The 18,990-nt window shown below is 35.9% G+C and overlaps 1 long non-coding RNA gene across 1 annotated transcript in view; it reads right to left on the bottom strand.

Moving 5' to 3' along the window:
• Positions 1 to 18,990, bottom strand: part of LOC306659826 — a 784,421-nt gene that overhangs the window by 30,138 nt on the left and 735,293 nt on the right. The window lies entirely within an intron of this gene.

An 18,990-nucleotide genomic window follows, 5' to 3' on the forward strand; every position in this document is an offset into this window, starting at 1 on the left:
TAGGACCAAATGTCCAAAAACCTAGAGAAAAAATCCACAGGTGCTCTACATATTGGAGTTAGCAGACAAGGACTTTAAAGTAGGCCAACTAAAATAATTAACATGTTCTAGATATAAAGAAGATAGAGAAAACAACAAAGCAGAATTTCCTCAGAGAATTTGAATTTAAAAAACAAATGAAGTCCTACAATAGAAAAATATGATATTTCATTAAGTCAGCTCCTTTTTTTAACTTCTATTTGTTTATTATGTTGATTTTTCCCCCTTTTTTATTTATTTTGATTCATTGTACACAAATGGGGTACAACTGTTGTTTCTCTGGTTGTACATGAAGTAGAGTCGCACCATTTGTGTAATCATACATATACACAGGCTAATGATGTTTGTCTCATTCTGCTATTTTCTCTTCTCCCCACCCCCTCCCACCCTTTTTCCTCTATACAATCCATGCTTCCTCCTAAGTCAGCTCTTTCACTGCTGTGACCAAAAGACCTGACAAGAACAATTTTAGAAGTAACAGTTTATCTGGGTGCTCATGGTTTCAGAGGTCTCAGCTGACTCCATTCCTTGGGACCTGACATGAGGTAGAACATCATGGCAGAGGTGTTTGGCAGAGAAAAGCAGCTGAGAACCTAGCACCAGGAAGCAGAGAGAAGAAATTCTCTACAAGGAGTTCCCAGGCAGTTTGCTATCACTCCACAGAGTTTTCTCTCCATGGACAAAATATACACCGCAAAGTCATGCTCCAATGACCTTCCTCCTCCAGCCACACCCTACTTGCCTACAGTTAATCCTTATAAGTGGATCAATGTACTGATCAGGTTGATGTTCTCATAATCCAATCATTTCACTTCTAAACTTCCTTACATTGTCTCACACATTACCTTTTAGGGGACATCTAATCTGAACCATAAAATATTCAAAATTAATCATGGAAAGGAGTAGATTTAATAGGCAGATTAGACACAACAGAAGTAATAATTTAGAAATTAAAATAGACAAATAGGAAATATTTAAACTGAAGAAAAATAAATGGTAAGAACAGAAAAGCGTATGAGAGACAATAAGTGTGCAGTAAAGAAATTTAACTTATGTAACCAGAGACATATAAGGAAGCAGAATGGGGCAGAACTTCTTTCACAAAAAATAGCCAAGAATTACTCAGAACTGAGAAAAACCCATCAAGAAACTCTTTGAATGACAGGTTAAATAGAAATAAAATCATATTGGAATATATTCTGGTAAAATTTATGAAAATCAAAGACAAACAAAATCTGAAGAATAGCAAGAGAAAATTAACTTCAAGTTAGCAAAAATAAAACTGAAGTTAAATTCTCCATAGAAACTGGAAGGTAAATGGCAACTGAAATTATACCTTTAAACTGCTGGGAAAAAAATAACTGTCAACTTAGAATTATATACTAAAAACATATCCTTCAAAAATGAAGATAAATATATATATTTTTTCAAATGAACAATACCAAGAAACTATTCCCAAAGAAATACTAGATGAAGTTCTTTAGGTAGATGCTAGATGGAAATGCAGAAATGCAGGAAGGAATTAAAGAATCTATGAGTAAATATAAATAAAAATTGGCTATACAAAAATGACAGTAGTCCTCTACACATTTAAAACACACATAAAGATGCACACCAAACACAAGGCAAAAGCATAAGGATGACAAAAGATGAAATTGTTCTAAGGCATCAGTATTTTCAGGGAAATAATAACAGTAACAATTTATATTGAATTGTAAGAATTGAAGATTATACATTGTAATTATTAGGGTAACAACTGAAAGGATAAAATATTTTATAGCTAACGAAAGAATTTACATACATATCTACACTAGACATTTATATAATTAAATATTATATAGTAGATATTTACATATATGGAAAATTAACTCCTTCCCCTCAAAAAAAGGAAGAAAATTAATACAGGAAAAGAAACATATTAAATTGAAAAATCCATAAAATGGTAAACATAAATAGAAATACATATCTAGACCTATGTTAAATATAAAATAATTATTCTAATTAAAAAAATAAGACAATCAAACTGAATAAGAAAAGTAGAAAACTTGTCAGACTGTATGTTTCTCACTTGTTAAGGATCCAAAATTTGAATGCAAAATAATGGGAAAGGTACAGTATGAAAACAGTGGGAAAAAACTGGTATACAAACTTATATCAATGTAGACTTATAAAGAAAAAAAAGAATCACTCCAGAAAAATAAAGGTTATTTCATAATGATAAAATGATCCATTTACCAGGAGGATATGGAAATCCCCAATCTATATGTATCAATAAAATAGCTTCTAAATACATAAAACTAAAATTGACCAGAGTGGAAGCAGATGAATTCACAGTTCAAATGGGAGACTACAATACACCATTATTAGTAGCCCGTTATGTAATCTAAAAAATGGATATGAAAATTCTGAAAATTTTAAAAAGGATGATCCAGTTGATGTATCTAGAACCCTGCATACAACAATAACAAAATACAAAATCTTTCAAGTGTACGTAGAAAAATATAACATATATATATATATATATATGTTAAAGAACATTAAAGCTTACTAGAAGCAGCAGAACCTGAGAGAGAGAAATGGAACAGATTCTCCCCTAGAACTCTCAGGAAGAACGTGGCCCTTGATTTCAAACTTCTAGTCCCAGAACTGTGAGATAATAAATTTATTTTATTATCCCACAGTTTGTTACTTTGCTATATAGCATTCCTAGGAAACTAACATAGGATCCCAAGTGTCTTCCTGCTTTTCTACGTGATCCTTATTTCATCAACCTAAGCCTGAACTATATTGCTTAATTGTCTTATCTGCTAATAGTTTGTCTTATCATTCTGAAGCTTCAGTGAGATTATGAGCTTATATTCTTACTTGTGTGTTCATGAATATTTCAGGGTAAATCTCTATAAGAGACTGCTCTATTAGTCAGAGTTATCCAGAGAAACAAAACCAATGTGATGGATGGATGAATGAGTAGAATAGATAGTAGATAGGTAGATAGATAGATAGATAGATAGATAAATAGATAGATAGATAGATAGATAGACAGACAAAAGAAGATTTATTATGGGGGTTGGCTAACATGATTATGGAGGTCAAGAAGTCCCATGATCTTCCATTTGCAAGGTTAAGAACCAGGAATGCTGATGATAAAATTAAGACAAGTGCAAAGAGCTTATACGTCAGGGTGAACTCAAATGCTTGAGAAGCTGAGGGTTTGCTGGTATAAGTTCTAGAGTATGAATGCCCAAGAATCATGAAAGTTAATATCCAAGCAGAAGGTAAGTGTCTCAGCTCCAGAAGAGAGTGAATTCACATTCACCTCTGTTTCTTCTCTCTCTCTCTCTCTCTCTCTCTCTCTCTCTCTCTCTCTCTCTCTCTCTCCCAACATAGGATAGGTGAAGACAGATCTGTTTTACCCAGTTTACAGATTCAACTGCTTATCTCTTCTGGATTCTGGGGACACTTTTCCAGATACCCAAAATAATATTTTACCAGCTACCTACATATCAGTGAAGTTGACAAATAAAATTAACCATGCAGCATGACTCTTCTGACTACTATTGCTGTTTTAAGGTTTTAAAACCAATCATAAATTTTTCTGGAACGATGTGAGGCATCAATTATAAAGATAGTAGATGGTGATAGAAATAATCCTTCAATTATTTTATACACAAACTTCACCTGGGCTACAGGTCTTTTGGGGCTTAAAAGTAACTCTAGAAAAGGTATGAAACACTCAATTTCCCTTTGATTTCAGAAAGAAAAAAATTATTTTTATCAAGTGGTGTCATTTGGAATAACATACCTTCATTATAAGAAAGCTATACAAGTAGAGAAAATCAAAAGTAATCTGTGAAATGTACAATATAGGCTATATCCTTAAGAATTCCTCATGGCTACCAGAAAAATTTATCAGAAATCCAAATTTGATAATACCTTGCCCTTCCTTAAATGCCTCTTGTGTACCACACTGTCTTTGGGAACTCAGTCCACACTTCTTAGCTAAACAAGTGAGGTCCTCCATGACCTGTCTCCTCACTACCTCCTCATCCTCATCTTCCTGCATAAATTCTCAGTAACAGTCACCACCCAACCTGAGATGGCCCTCTTCATCCTTAGTGCTCTGCCAGAGCAAGCACAGTTCTCTGTTTTGTACATATCCTCATCTTAGACAAAATTTTGTTTCATAGTTGACTTTTCTATAATTGGTGAAGCTCTACTAGCAGAGTATATGGCCCATTGAGCCCCATACTGGCAGTATGGTCCAGTGCTCATGAATGTCTGCTGATTAGAGAAACACAGTGGAATGCTAGGTGTCCTTCCAGAGTCCCATCAGAGAAGAACAGTTTGGAATCTACACTGTAGAAATTCAGCGGCAGATAAATCATATATTATATGTTAAATAGGACATGGCTCCCTTTTTTAACTAAAAAGAAAAAAAAAGCAGTGTGAACATGCAGCCTCAAAATGCATGCCTACTCCCGCTTTGTGACTTTCATGCCCATACATAGTAACCAGATTTGTATCTCCAATATTATTTTTCAGGAAAAGAAACCAGGACCCTTTGGAGGACAGCTGATTTCATAGCTCAGGCCAAGTCAGAATGGGTCTAGACTTACAGATAACAGAAAATTAGAGTTCTTTCAAGATGTTGGGGGGAAGGGGTCCCATTAATGAGGATCAAAAAGCAGAATAATAATTATGTTTAATTAGAACAAGTTAAGTCAATGAAAGGCCATAAGTTCAAAAAATACTTTGTAATTATGTAACTATGTAACAAAATAGTAGCTGTACTATCCAAAACCATGAGTATAATTGGATTAAATTTATGTATATTTTAATAAGTATAAGAATACTAATATGATTTTATCTAATTATGTTAGTAAAAATTATTTAAGTATATCTATATAAGAATATGTAAGATGTTGAAAAAATGTTGAACATTTTTTCATATATCTGTTGATTGCTTCTGTGAAGTGACTGTTCATTTCCTTAGCCCATTTGTTGATTGGGTTATTTGAATTCTTGGTGTAAAGCTTTTTGAGTTCTTTATATATATAGGGGGTGGGAGGGAGACAAGAATGGAGGAAGGAGAGACTTTAAAGAGGGAAAAGAGGGGTGGGAGGGGTTGGGGGAGGGAAAAATTACAGAATGAATCAAACATCATTACCCTATGTAAATGTATGATTATGCAAATGGTATGTCTTTACTTCGTGTACAACCAGAGAAACAAGTTGTACCCCATTTGTTTACAATAAAAATATGTAAAAAAAAGAATATACATGTATGCATTTTTTAAAATCTGAGTGAATGGGAGAGAGTGAAATAATGTGTCAGGACACAGAGATGCAATTTGAAAGTAAAGTTGGGAAAATATGACTTAATTCTGCCACAAAGAATAAAGTTTAAAGCCATTACTTGAGTTAGCTGATGCTTTTTTATTTGTTTGTTTTTTAAGAAGAAATTGCCTGAGGGGAACTTTTTACAATTAAGAATGAAGTAAAAATAATTTAGATAATTTCAATTTGATTACTTCTGAGCAGACATGATTCACTTACATGATTCACTTCCTTAGAAGACCTGATTCAATAAATATGAAAAATTTAAAAGCATTTTTTCCTATGAATGGATACAAACATACTAAAAAACACAGGTACATGCAGACAAATTAAAGTATTCATATCAAAAAGTTATGTTGTACCAGGCACAATGGAACATGCCTGTAATCCCAGTAGCTCCAGAGGCTAAGGCAGGAGGATTGCAAGCTCAAAGCCGGCCTCAGCAAAAGTGAGCTCATAAGCAACTCAGTGAGACCCTTTCTATAAATACAATACAAAATGGGGCTGGGGATGTGACTCAGTGGTTGAATGTCCCTGAGTTCAATCCCTGGTACCACTTCCCAGCCCCCCAAATTATGATGCAGTACTAAACTTATTCAAAATATTGTTAGATCACCAATTTGAAATTTTGAAAATTGCCTTTGGAGCTAATTTATGTTTCAGGAGTATAAATTCCATTCATTTTCTGTTTTCATTTTTGTTTTCTTCCCTTCATCCTTTCTTTCTTTCCTTCTTTATTATTTTTGGAAATGGTACTCCTCCCCACTGCAAACACACTGAACAGGAAGGAGCCCTGTCATTAAAGCCTTCAGGCTGAGGTAGTTAGAGCTGAGAGCTTCCAATGGTAGTTCCCTAAGGAGTCTACCCATAATCTTGAGATACCTCAGGCTACCCTGACTCCTCCACCTTAAACTCTGATGGTTCGATTCTTTCTTTAATCATTTTTATTTCTCTTTATTTTACTTAAGTTAGTTTGTTTCAGCAGCTTCCAGCCACAGTCATAACTGAAATGACAAGTTTGCCAAATTTGGTGCCATTAGATAGACAAGAAGACTTAGGACCAGAAAGAACAATGATTTGCCTAAAAGCACATAAATATTTTACAACAGAACTGGATCTAGAATACAGGACTAACTACTCTAATTCACAGATTTTTCTCTTAAATCACACTGCCTCTTACATTCTAGACTCTGATGCCAGATCTGCACATTCACATGCATAGGCTCTGTGATATGATTTAGCCTTGCTCTGTGATATGATTTAGCCTTTTGGAAGCAAGGAAAAATGGAAAGCAGCATGGAAAAAATTAGAAGAATAGGTACCAGATGAGAGGACAAGCTTATGAAATGCAGTGCTATGCTGACCTCTCAGACCTATCAGATAAAGTCAATAAAGCTCTGAAACATTGTTTTGAGACCCATGTCCCCATTTTCCAGGCCATTCCTACTCAACCTTTTGCTACTGGAATGTAATTTACTTAGAATTATATTTTAGTTGTAAGTATAATGCATATACATAATAAGTTCAAGCAACTTATAACTTTGGAAAAAAAAAAAAACTGTTCTTCCAACTCTAAAGGCCCTGCATCATTCTCAGCAACTGCATTCCATTTCTCAAGAATCCCCAAGGGCTCTGGCCTTGAGTTCTAGCTGTTCTTTCTTCTTCTGTACCCTTCTCTGCATAAATTTTTATGGAGAATTTTGGGAAGCATGTTTATAAGCAGAGAGGTGGATAAAAACTTGATGGGGAATGAATTAAGGGGAGAATGCCAAGTGAGGAAACTGGGAAAATAAATGTAGACAAATAACTATAGAGGAGAGCAGACAGGAGTATATAAAATAGCCATGATTTGTTTAGAGAATACTTTAAATGATTTCTTTTCTTCCTCTACCAGAATAAGAAAGGGACTTACCTATTACTCCGTGCCCCATAAGTTATTGAATAGTGGCAATGGAAATGTCACTCAAGTAATTTCACTAAAATGTGCTTGACTTTTTAAATTAAGCTCTATCTTCAAAGACATTCTCCTGAGTCTCAACTGTGAACAGTGGTCTCAAAGTTTTCAATGTTTTTATTAAGGGAATTTCAAAGGAAAAAAAACAAGTTGAATGGAGATAAACTGCAGGATGGTTTCCAAGATATCTCCTTTGCTGCCATCTAGGGACAGTTTGAGGTAAAGTACAGAAAGCACAAGTGCCATACAGAGACCTCATTAAGTTGGAAGTGTTTCCAAGAGAGCTTGGGAATTTAATCTGCAGGTTTGCATCAGTAGTGACACTCAAATTGCTCAAGAGCACTTACTAACATATCTCTGGGCCTATATGAGATAAAGCAAGCTCATTCCTGAAAATAAGAATTGTGGCCCAACTATAGCACAAGCAGTCTTGAGGGCGCTATGAAAAATAAATCCTTCATAGAACAAATATATTTACATTACAGTCAGATGTCTTATAGTGAGAAATGAATGGTTCTATAAAACTGTGCAGTTATGTATGTACCTTATTTTATATTTTTGGCACTGTGTCTTATAAACAACTTCTAGAAGCATAATTTCTGCATCGAAGAGTAAACTCTCATAAATATTAGATATTGCCATATCCCTTATCAGTAGGATACTGTATATCATACTCAACACATGAGTTTTTTTGGTCCTCCAAAGCATCACCAATAGAGTAAGTACTATATATTACTACATATTTAATCTGATATGTAAGAAATGGTATAGTTTGTTTCTCTTATTATTGTTTCAGTTAAGGTTCACTCCTGGAAAGAGAAATCAGAGGAGGTATTTTAACAGAGAAAACTGAATACAGGTTAATAGATTAAACAGGAATCAGTAAACTTGACAAGGCAAACAGGAAACATGGGAGAAAAACTGAAAGTAAGTATAATTAGCTAAGCCTAATTAGCTATATTAAAACTCTTCACCTGGGCTGTGGCTCAGTGGTAGACAGCTTGCATGGTATGTGTGTTCAATCCCAGCACCACAAAAAAAATACTCTTCATCTTTGAATATATACAGTGATTTTGCTTTTCACTAACTTTTAATCCAAATTCAACTTCTCTTCAGGAATATTTGCCCCTTGAATCATCATATCTTCCTATCTCTGACTCACCTTCTCAAATTCTGATATTCATCTTTTAAATCTCACTAATAGAAAAGATGGTTATATCCTAGGGAATCCACTTAGATTGCCATGAACATAAAGATATGACTATACACTCACTGGGACCTGAGGAGGTTATTCATCTCAGGAGCTTGATTCAAGTCAGGATGCACGTCCCAGAATCCTAAATTTTAAAATATCTGTGCATGACAGGTCTCCTGACAAATAAGAGGCAGAGTGACACATTAGGCAAACCATTTTCTGAATGAAATGCTTTAAAATGTAAACAATATCAAAATGTATGACAAAGATAACAGATAAAAAGAAATTTATAATTAAGTCAACCACTGTAAATTGATGGATGCAAAAATGATAAAATGCCATTACTTAGTACAACTACATTGTAGAATTTATTTGGCTATATTACCACTGAACCAATATACAAAAAAAGTCAATTCATATAATAACTAAGGGAGATTTAATTTTTATTGAGGAAGACCTTAGGAAATAGAAAGACCTCCATGATCCTGGATAGGCAGAATTAATATTGTCAAAATGGCCATACTACCAAAAGCATTATACGAATTTAATGCAATTCCTATTCAAATCTCAATGATGGTCTTCATAGAACTAGAAAAAGCAATCATGAAATTCATTTGGAAAAATGAGAGACCAAGAATAGCCAAAGCAATCCTTAGAAAGAAAAGTGAAGCAGAAGGCATCACAACACCAGAACTCGAACTATACTTCAAAGCTATAGTAATAAAAACAGCATGGTATTGGCACCAAAACAGGCATGTAAACCAATGGTACAGAATAGAAGACACAGAGACAAACTCACATACTTACAGTTATCTCATACTAGACAAAGGTGCTCAAAAACATACAATGGGGAAAAGACAGCTTATTCAACAAATGATGCTGGGAAAAATGGAAAATGACATGTAATAAAATGAAATTAAACCCTTATTTCTTACCCTGCATGAAACTCAAATCACTGTGGATCAAAGACTTATGCACGAGACCAGAGACCTTGCTCCTACTAAAAGAAAAAGTAGACCCAAATCTTCACCATGTTGGCCTAAGATCTGACTTCCTTAACCAGATCCCTACAGCAAAAGAAGTAAAATCAAGAATCAATAAATGGGATGGACTCAAACTAAAAAGCTTTTTTTCAGCAAAAGAAGCAATCAATAATGTGAAGAGAAAGCCAATATATTGGGAGAAAATCTCCCACATGCACCTCAGATAAAGTATTAATCTCTAGGATAGATAAAGAACCCGAAAAAGTTAACACCAAAAAAACAAATAGCCCAATCAATAAATGGGCTAAGGAACTGAAAAGATACTTCATAGCAGTTATACAATTGATCAATAAATGTTTGAAAAAAAAATGTTGAACATCTTTAGCAATTAGAGAAATGCAAATCAAAAGCACTCTAAGATTTCATCTCACTCCAATCAGAATGACAATTATCAAGAATACAAGCCAAAATAAATGTTGACAAGGATGTGAGGAAAAAGGCAAACTGATACACTGCTGATGGGAATGCAAATTGGTGCAACCATTATGGAAAGCAGTACGGAGATTCCTCAGAAAACTTGGAATGGAACCACCATTTGACCCAGTTATTCCACTACTTGGTTTATACCCAAAGGACTTAAAATCAACATACTGCAGTAACACAGGCCACATCAATGTTTATAGCAGCTCAATTCACAATAGCTAAACTGTGGAACCAACCTACATGCCCTTCAACAGATGAAAGGATAAAGAAAATGTGATACATACACACATATACATGTGATGGAATATTACTCAGCTAAGAAGAATGAAATTTTGGCATTTACTGATAAATGGATGGAGTTAGAGAATATCATGCTAAGTGAACTGAGTCAAACCCAAAGAACCAAGGGACGAATGTTTTCTCTGATATATGAATGCTAAATCACAATAAGGGGGGTGGGGAATAAGGAAGAATAGAGCTAAGGGGCGTGAAGGAGGGGAGAGGCATGGGGGAGGGAATGATAGTGGAGTGAAATAGACATCATTACCTCATGTACATATATGACTTATGATTGATGTGATCCTACAATATGTATGATCAGAAAAATGTCAGATTACACTCCTTTATGTATGTTCTAACTAAATGTCTAAATGTATTCTACTGTCATGCATGACTAATTAAAATAAAAAAATTAAAAAATTTTAAAAAGAAATGCAATGATTCTAAGCAGTAGTGTTTTTTTACCATAAGAAACGCAATTATGAACTATGTTTCTATCATTTTCATTTCTTCTCATTGTTCAGCAGCAAAATTTATCATTGTTGTAATGGAACGGAGAACTCCAGAAAAATAAAAGAGCAATTATTTTCCAAAATAAAGTCACAGTGCTTTATCTAAAAATGATAGAAAAATCTCTGGATTATGCATTTTACTACAGAATCCTGAATTTAAGAAACAGCCCATTATATTTTTCCCTAAAACAAAATTAAAATAAATATCTCCAGTCACTAGGAAGGTGAAAATTCCAACTTCAATCCTATTTTAAAATACCCATAGCATCTCCAGAGCTACACTTACATTCTAGGGCCTCATGTGGTACCCAGAAACTGGAGGGATATCCTTTGGCCTTAAGCTCATCACACTACAACTGAGATGCTTGATTGTCCATGCTGGCCCACCTATTTGATATCAAGGTGGAGACAGGGATCTGTGCCTTTGGCAGTGAAGGTTATTGCTCTTATAGGAGAGTCTTCCCAGTACCCACTCACCATCCTCTCACTCTTAATGCTGCCATTAAGGCCCAGAAAGGAACAAAGAGGAAGTATTATTTCTTGCCGTCAGAGGCATCCTGATAGAAATAGGAAGGAAGATGGGGAGGCAATGTTTCTTTACTGTGGATCCTAACAAAGAAGGTTTTTTCTCTTTAGGACACTGAAGGAACAGATTTTGAGACTGGATAGGCGAGTACTTAAGGCACAAGAACAAAAGCAGGGCATGTGTATGAGTTGTGAAAGGCTAGGTAATACTGTGGTATGAAATATACTATGAAGTCTCTGTGGCTTAACCAATAGAGTTTGTCACTCTCATTCTATGTCCCAAGCATGCTGGCATTGGGCTCAGGAACATCTTGAACTAATGGCATAGTTCTGGAACATCCCCTCTACTACAGCCTGGGATTCAGGAGTATGGACAATCACCCAATTGATGTTAATTCAGTTCAGTGGCCAGAACTATTCTTGTTTCTCGATCAATAGCAACAGTGCTGGGAAATGTGAGGAGATACTTGGGTATTTTCTTGGAAAACATCCCTTTCTCTCCCAATTCTTCCCTACATAATATACTTACCTTTTATCCAAGGAAGACAGCCCCAAATCCCACAGACTCATCTCCACAATCTGAAAATCCAAGACCTCTGAGTTGTTTCCAGATTAGGCCCGGTTCTGACTCCCACTGATCCAGAGCCTTGTTAACTAGAAAGAATCTATCTCTGTGTCCCTCCAGGCATGGAGGAGGGCAATGCATCACTCTGCCCAGTGGGAAGAATAAGAAATGCCCAGAGATCCTTATCTGTGGCATCATGGTTTCCTAAAGGGAGGATACCTCCTTGGGAGTGGAAGTGTTTCTTTGTTCAGTTTTTGACTCTACAACATGAAAGTGAATGAATATATACTATTATGCTTAAGTTTAAATAGAATATTTTTATTACAATTAATTATAATTTGTAATTTTGCTCAATGTGCAACTTTTCAGATAAGTCAACCAACTCCTGATTTAGGTCTCAGAATTAGACAGTTTCTGCTATAACCACTCCTGTTCTCTGAGTTGTTTATAACTCTTAATAATCCATGTTCCTCATACTCATTAATATTTCTTTCCATTCTATCTCCTCCTCAATTTAACTATATGTTCCTTGAAGGTAGGAACATGCTTTCCTATACATCTGCAGCACTGGTACAGTGGCTTAATGCTTATCAGCTCAAGGGGTATTGAGCAAAGAGGAAGTGCCAACCACCCTCTCATTTCCTTCCTTTGTATTTGAAACATTGCACTGTCAAGATTCTTGACTTTTCTGATTGCTTCTTCTTTAGTACAAACTTGTTTCCACAATTATAACCATTTCTCATTGTTTGATCCTCTAACAAATACTCTCTTTTCTCTAAAATGTCTCAAATGGAAATACTTACTATAGGAGTGATAGTCAAAATAATTAACACACAATATGGCAAAGGTCCTGTCCAGTCACAAGGTGGATGCCTGTGGTTTCAGACATTAATCTTTTAATCACTGAAGAGGTCCAGCCATTTTGGGAAGGAGCCAGAATGCATAAGGAAGCAATCAGGAGTGTTGTCATGCTGGTGGATTGTGGAGGGGGTGTGAGTACTTGGGTTACTAAGAACAATGACCAATTACCAACAGGCTTGAAAATATTCCAAAATGTTAAAACTAGATTGACTAGATTAGAATCTTCTGGCTTGATGCAGCCCTACTTACCCATTTGGCCTTTTGTGGACAGCTCAAAGTGAGGTATGCATTTGATGGAGATGTTTATTTTTTCTAAATGAAACACATGGAAACAGTTATCATTGCCCTCATATCTAAACCCTTCCTTCAAAGAGCCAGAAATGCTTGTTTGGAAGCTTCTTGTAATTCTCCCACACTGCCTTGCCCTTTCCTTTCAGAAAACTCACTGTGGCATACAGGTTTCACTTTCCACACTAACCTCTAGGATTTCAATACCAAAGAAACTAAGGGTAGGTTCACTGTATGAAATGAGGAAAGAGGATCAATATGCATAATAACCCTGTGCCACTATTGCTCTTGCAGCTCTAGGTGCCTGCTGCTGGCTCATGGAGAGGCCTGGTCAACAGGGGGCAGTGGCTGTGACTCCTTTTATGCTCAGCTGCTTAAGGATGCTGCACTTCTTCTGCCAAGTTTCAAACCTTATCAACACCAAATAGCTTTTCAGTTCTGCCAAAATACTAGCTAACAGAAGACTTCCCCACCCTTTCCCAACCTGTCAGCAATTAGAGGACCACCCTCTGCAAATCCCTACAACTAGACATTTTATTACATCAAGACTTGCAAGACTGTCCTTGTAGGGCAGAAAGAAAAACTAAGATTCATATATGAAACAGAAATTTGGTGCTATGCTTTTCCACCCCAAAATTCATATATTGAAACCCTAACCTCTGAGGTAGCAGTATTGGAAGGAGTCCTTGGGAAGTGGTACAGCCCTCATGAATAAGATATAAGTAAAGGCCAAAGAGCTCTCCTCACTCTCTTTCTGCCATGTGACGAATTAATGAGCAGACATCTTGGAACCCAGGAAGAGGGACAACACCACAACCAGATCATGATCTCAGATATCCAGCCTCTAGAACTGTGAGAAATGTTTGTGTCACTTAGAAACTTCTCAGTCTATGAGGCTTTCCTATTGCATCCCAAACTTACTAAAACACCTAGCTTTTGATCCCTTTGGTTTTTTCTTTTTTTTTCTTTTTTCCTTTATCCAAGAGTTAATTTCCAAAAACAAATATTCTTTTAAACATCAAAGATTCATAAAAATATAAGAGATTTTCTGGAAATAAAAATGCTATAAATACGGCTCACTTGGCATTCTATTATCAAATACAGAAGTTTTCATACATTATGTCCTTTCACATAATAGTCCCAAGAGAAAAGTCAGACAAATGTTAGTCTTAAAAAATTATTTTAGTAAATATATTCATAGGTTCTGTGTTCCTGATTTCTCTATTCTTTGCAATCCCTTTGGTTTCTAAGGAACAAATACATCTAGACTTGTGGATGGCTATACAACCCAGGAGCCAGGAGAGCTGGAGGTTGTGTATAAATCTAACACTTACTGCTATCATATCTAATTCTGGCATGTCTTTTATCTTTGATGCTAGGGAGGTCAGAGTTATTTTCAATTTTGACAGTCATAAAGACAAATTTATCTCACATAGTATAGTATGGGACAATAAGATTTTTTTCAAATGGCATCCAAAAAGTCATTTATATTTGGTCCTATTTGAACTTCAGTAAATTACTTGATCTCTTTTCATATCCAGAAAGGATCCAAAATAATATTTTATGAACTATATTGTGTCCCTAACCCTGTTCATATGTTCAAGCTCTAACCTTCAATATGAGTGGAGAAAAGTCTCTAAGGTGGGAACTCTTGAAGTGAGGTCATAAGGTGGAGCCCCGGCCCAATAGGACTTGTGTCCTTATGAGAAGAAGACACAATAGTTTTTCTACTCCACACATGCAAAATGGGGTGGGGGATAGAAAGATAGTAGAATGAAACAGTATTACCCTAGGTATATGTATGATCACATGAATGGTGTGATTCTACATTGTGTACAACCATAGAAATGAAAAGTTGTACCCCATTTGTGTACAATGAATCAAAATGCAGTCTGTAAAAAAAAAAAAAAAATTAATAAATAAATAAACAAAAAAGATCACCAAAAGGTAAAATCAACCCAAATGCTTGTCAATGAATGGACAAAGAAAATGTGCTATATATGCATTAAAAAAATAAATAAAAAGGCTATTACTGTTTTAAAAAAAGATCTTGTAGTTTAAAAAAAAAAAAAAAGAAAAGGCCATCTGAAGATAATGTGAGAGGGTGGCCACCTGCAAATCAGGAAGCAAGCCCTCACCAGAAACCAACCCCACTGGTTGGGTTTCTGGCCTCCAGAATTGTGAGAAAACAAATTTCTATTGTTTAAGCAACTCTGTGTGTGCATGTGTGTGCACGCATGCGTGTTGATTGATGGCAACTCAATCAAACCATTAAATTATCCAATGTATTTAAAGCATCTAGCATATAAGGATCCAAATGTTAATTTCCCTCCTCAGCGTCTTCCACATTTGAGACACACTTACATATTCCAATATCTGTTACTCTTTTCCAATCAGATATTCCCACAAGCACCTCAAGGTAAACAATTTGTAACACACTGTTTCATCTTCTCCTCCAAACGTGACTCTTCTAGGTACCTAGGTGGAAATCTCCATCATCATGTTCCCATCATCATGCTCGTACCTTGAATCTTACATATGTCCAGGTCTGCTCATTCTGTCACCATGATGTGTATCCCTTACATCTGCTCTTCTACTTCAAGCCGTATTGAAAACATTTCTTCCTCTTGGATTATTTTAAGAGATCTCTTGACTCACTGATGCAAATAAGTCTCCTTGACCAGTGTCTATCTTTCAAACCATTCAGGAACCCTCATTCTAAATTATTAACTTAAAATATTTTCCAAAACTTTCAATGGCTACCCATTTTAGAGGCTCTGGAATTGCTAGGTTTCCAAATCAATGTTCAAAAAATATGTGTGTACATGTTAAAGTCTGCAAAAGTCTCTTTTATGCTGCATATTTGCTTTTAAAGTGCGAAGTATTCTTACTTTAAAAGTAATAAGTGATATTAGTTTTCTAGAACTATATAGACTTTATGTATATATAATTCTAAGGGCATAAAGGAAGAATCCAGATAATTAAAAAATAGTAATCCAGTTTTAAAGAGGGTGAGGTAAATGGTTTTCTAGATTCCTTCAAACCATGAGGATCTCTGATGTCATTTTATACATTTCTTCATTCATTCATCAATTCAGTCAAAAAATATAAATGTGTAACATGTGCAAGGCTAAATAATGAATAATGCAGTGAGCTAGGAGCTCCCACAGAATAGGACATACTAAAGACAGAGGCTGAGAGTTTTGGTTCTAGATAGATTTTCAAGAGCCAGTGGTCAGGTTAGGAACTTTCCAGAATTAACATCTTACCTTTTTCTCCACTTTTCTTTTTGTACTTTCTTCCTGGCCTTTCTTCACTAAAACTTTAAATTGAATGACCACTATAAGAAAGGAGTTCAGTCTAGTAGGAAAAAGGAAAATTGAGAGAAATCAAAACATGGATTAGTACATTTCAGTTTGGATGAAGTATATCTAAGATATGAAGGCTGACTTCCTAGAAAGACTCTCAGAACAGGTATTGATCAAAGCTCATAAGTAAAGATGCAGAACTGTTTAGAGTTGCTACCATTTAGTTTGGGACAGGACATGGAGGAAGAAAAGACTTGGAGCCCAAGGGAGCAGGTAAAGCCCTTGTATTTTCAATTCTACAGCAAGGACTCTGCTGGGGAAGTCCTTCTCACAGAAATGTGGTTATTTTCCATTAGATCATCACCTTCTAAGCTGTGCTCCCAAATCTTTCATGCATCCCATCCTGTCAAAAAAAATTTTTTTTTTTTTTTTTGTTTATTAGGAATTAAACTCACTGAGCCACATCCTCAGCCCTTTTACTTTTTTTTAAATTTTGAGACAGGGTCTCTGTAGGGTGGTTAGGACCTTGCAAAGTGGCTAAGACTGGCCTTGAATTTGTAATCCTCCTGCCTCGGCCTACCAAACTGCAGAGATTATAAGAGGGCATCACCTCAAGAGCAAAGACATTTCACTCTTAAGTATATTTAAGATTCTCCTGGAGGATCATTCCAGCTTTCTCCCCCACAACTCCTATATGAAACTAGATTGTCAATAACACTGTTCTCTGAGCAGATTCTACTTTGCTGCTTCCATTCCATTTTCTACCTCTCTCCCCTATCCCCATCTGTCCATTATGGTTTGGATGAGAGGTATCCCTCAAAAGCTCATGTGAGACGATACAAGAAGGTTCAGAGGAGAAATGATTGAGTTATAAGAGTCTTAACACAATCAATGAATTAATTCCCTCATAGGGATTAACTGAGGAGTAATTAGAGTGATATGGTGTGGCTGGAGGAGGTGGGGATTGGGGGTGTGGCTTTGGGGTACATATTTGTGTTTGGCACGTGGAGTGCTCTCTCACAAGGCTTCCTGATCATTATGTGAGCTGGTTCCCTCTGCCATTTACTTCAGCCATGATGTTCGGCCTCATCTCAATCTCCAAGAAATGGAGTCAGACTTCTATGGACTAAGACCTCTGAAACCATGAGCCCTCAAATAAACCTTTCCTCTTCTATAGTTGTCCTGGTCATGTCTTTCAGTCATAGTGGCTAAAAAACTGACTAAAACAGGCCCCAAGCAGAGTCACATACATAAAGTCATGCAGTTTTTGCATACCTTTCCCTAATATGGGGAATGACTACCGTGTTGCCTGTGTGCTTCCATATTGAAGAAGTTACTCCCATGGCCTCATACCTTTTCTTGTTTTCCTTTGAAATCTTAGATGATTCTTGCCCTTTTTATGTATCTTTTTCTCTCCAACAGTCTTATCTCAGTCAGAATAAAAAAGAACTCACCTTTAAATTTATTGAAGAAAAACTTTTGCCATTGACCATTTCAGATTTGATTCAATAGCTTTCCCCACTTATGGTGATCTAAAAAATAAACAACTAAAATTTTTTAAACATTCTCAGGCTCTATGCCCAGTTCCTGATTCAGACTACTTATTTACCCTAACAACTCAATCACAGGTATCTTCTCCAATTTAGTTCAGAGCAAAAATTCACATTGTCCAATTAATAGCTAAACAAGATACAACCTAAGACTAAACAAATTCACTGTTAAATCCTTGTCCAATTAGTATTAAATATGACTTAGACATAAGTCTAAGCTTTTATAAGCTTAACTCTATAAGCTTTTGCTTTATATAAGCAAAAGCTGAGTTACTGCAGCAGTCCTCAAAAATGTGTGCTCAATAAGCAAATCAGCAGCTCTTTGGTGCTCACTAGAAAGGCAAATTGCCTAAGTCCAGACCTACTAAATAAGCAACTCCGGGGGTAGACACAGGTGATTGTGATGCATATTGAAATTGAGAATCACTGAGGTAGTGCTTGCTTTTACTACTAAACCTAAGTTCCTGGAAGATAAGTCTGATTTGATCAATTTTATTTCTGCCACCTATATTAAATGATTGAATGAATAAATAAAAGAATGTGGTAATCAGGTGGGTTCTTTTTTTTCTAGGAGGGGGGAGCAGTACTGGGGATTGAACTTGGGTACTTGACCACTGAACCACATCCCTAGCCCTCTTTTGTATATTTTTATTTAGACAGGGTCTCACTGAATTGCTTAGCACCTCACTTTTGCTGAGGCTGACTTTGACTCTCAATCCTCCTGTCTCAGCCTTCTGAGCTGCTAGGATTACAGGTGTGTGCCACCTCCCATAATCAGGTGACTTTTGACACATTTTGCTCACTAGTGTAGGGCAAAAGAAATTTCAGCAATACGTAAGAAAAATAACCTTGGAGCTGTTTTCCTCAAATACGAGATACAAAATACAGCAAAGGTTGCATTTAAAAATGAGTTCGCTGGGGATATAGCTCAGAACAATTGCCTAGCATGCAGAGTCCCTAGGTTCAATCCCTAGTATCACAGGCAGAAAGAGTGGGGATGGTCTGCCAAAGAACAAAAGGATTTTATATTTGGTAAACACCTGAATAATGCTGGAAATTCAGAATTAGGAAAGGAGCAGCTAGCATAGTTTCATCAAATAGACTGTACTCTG

The sequence above is a fragment of the Sciurus vulgaris genome, assembly GCF_902686455.1.
Source record: "Sciurus vulgaris genome assembly, chromosome: 4".
NCBI lineage: Eukaryota > Metazoa > Chordata > Mammalia > Rodentia > Sciuridae > Sciurus > Sciurus vulgaris.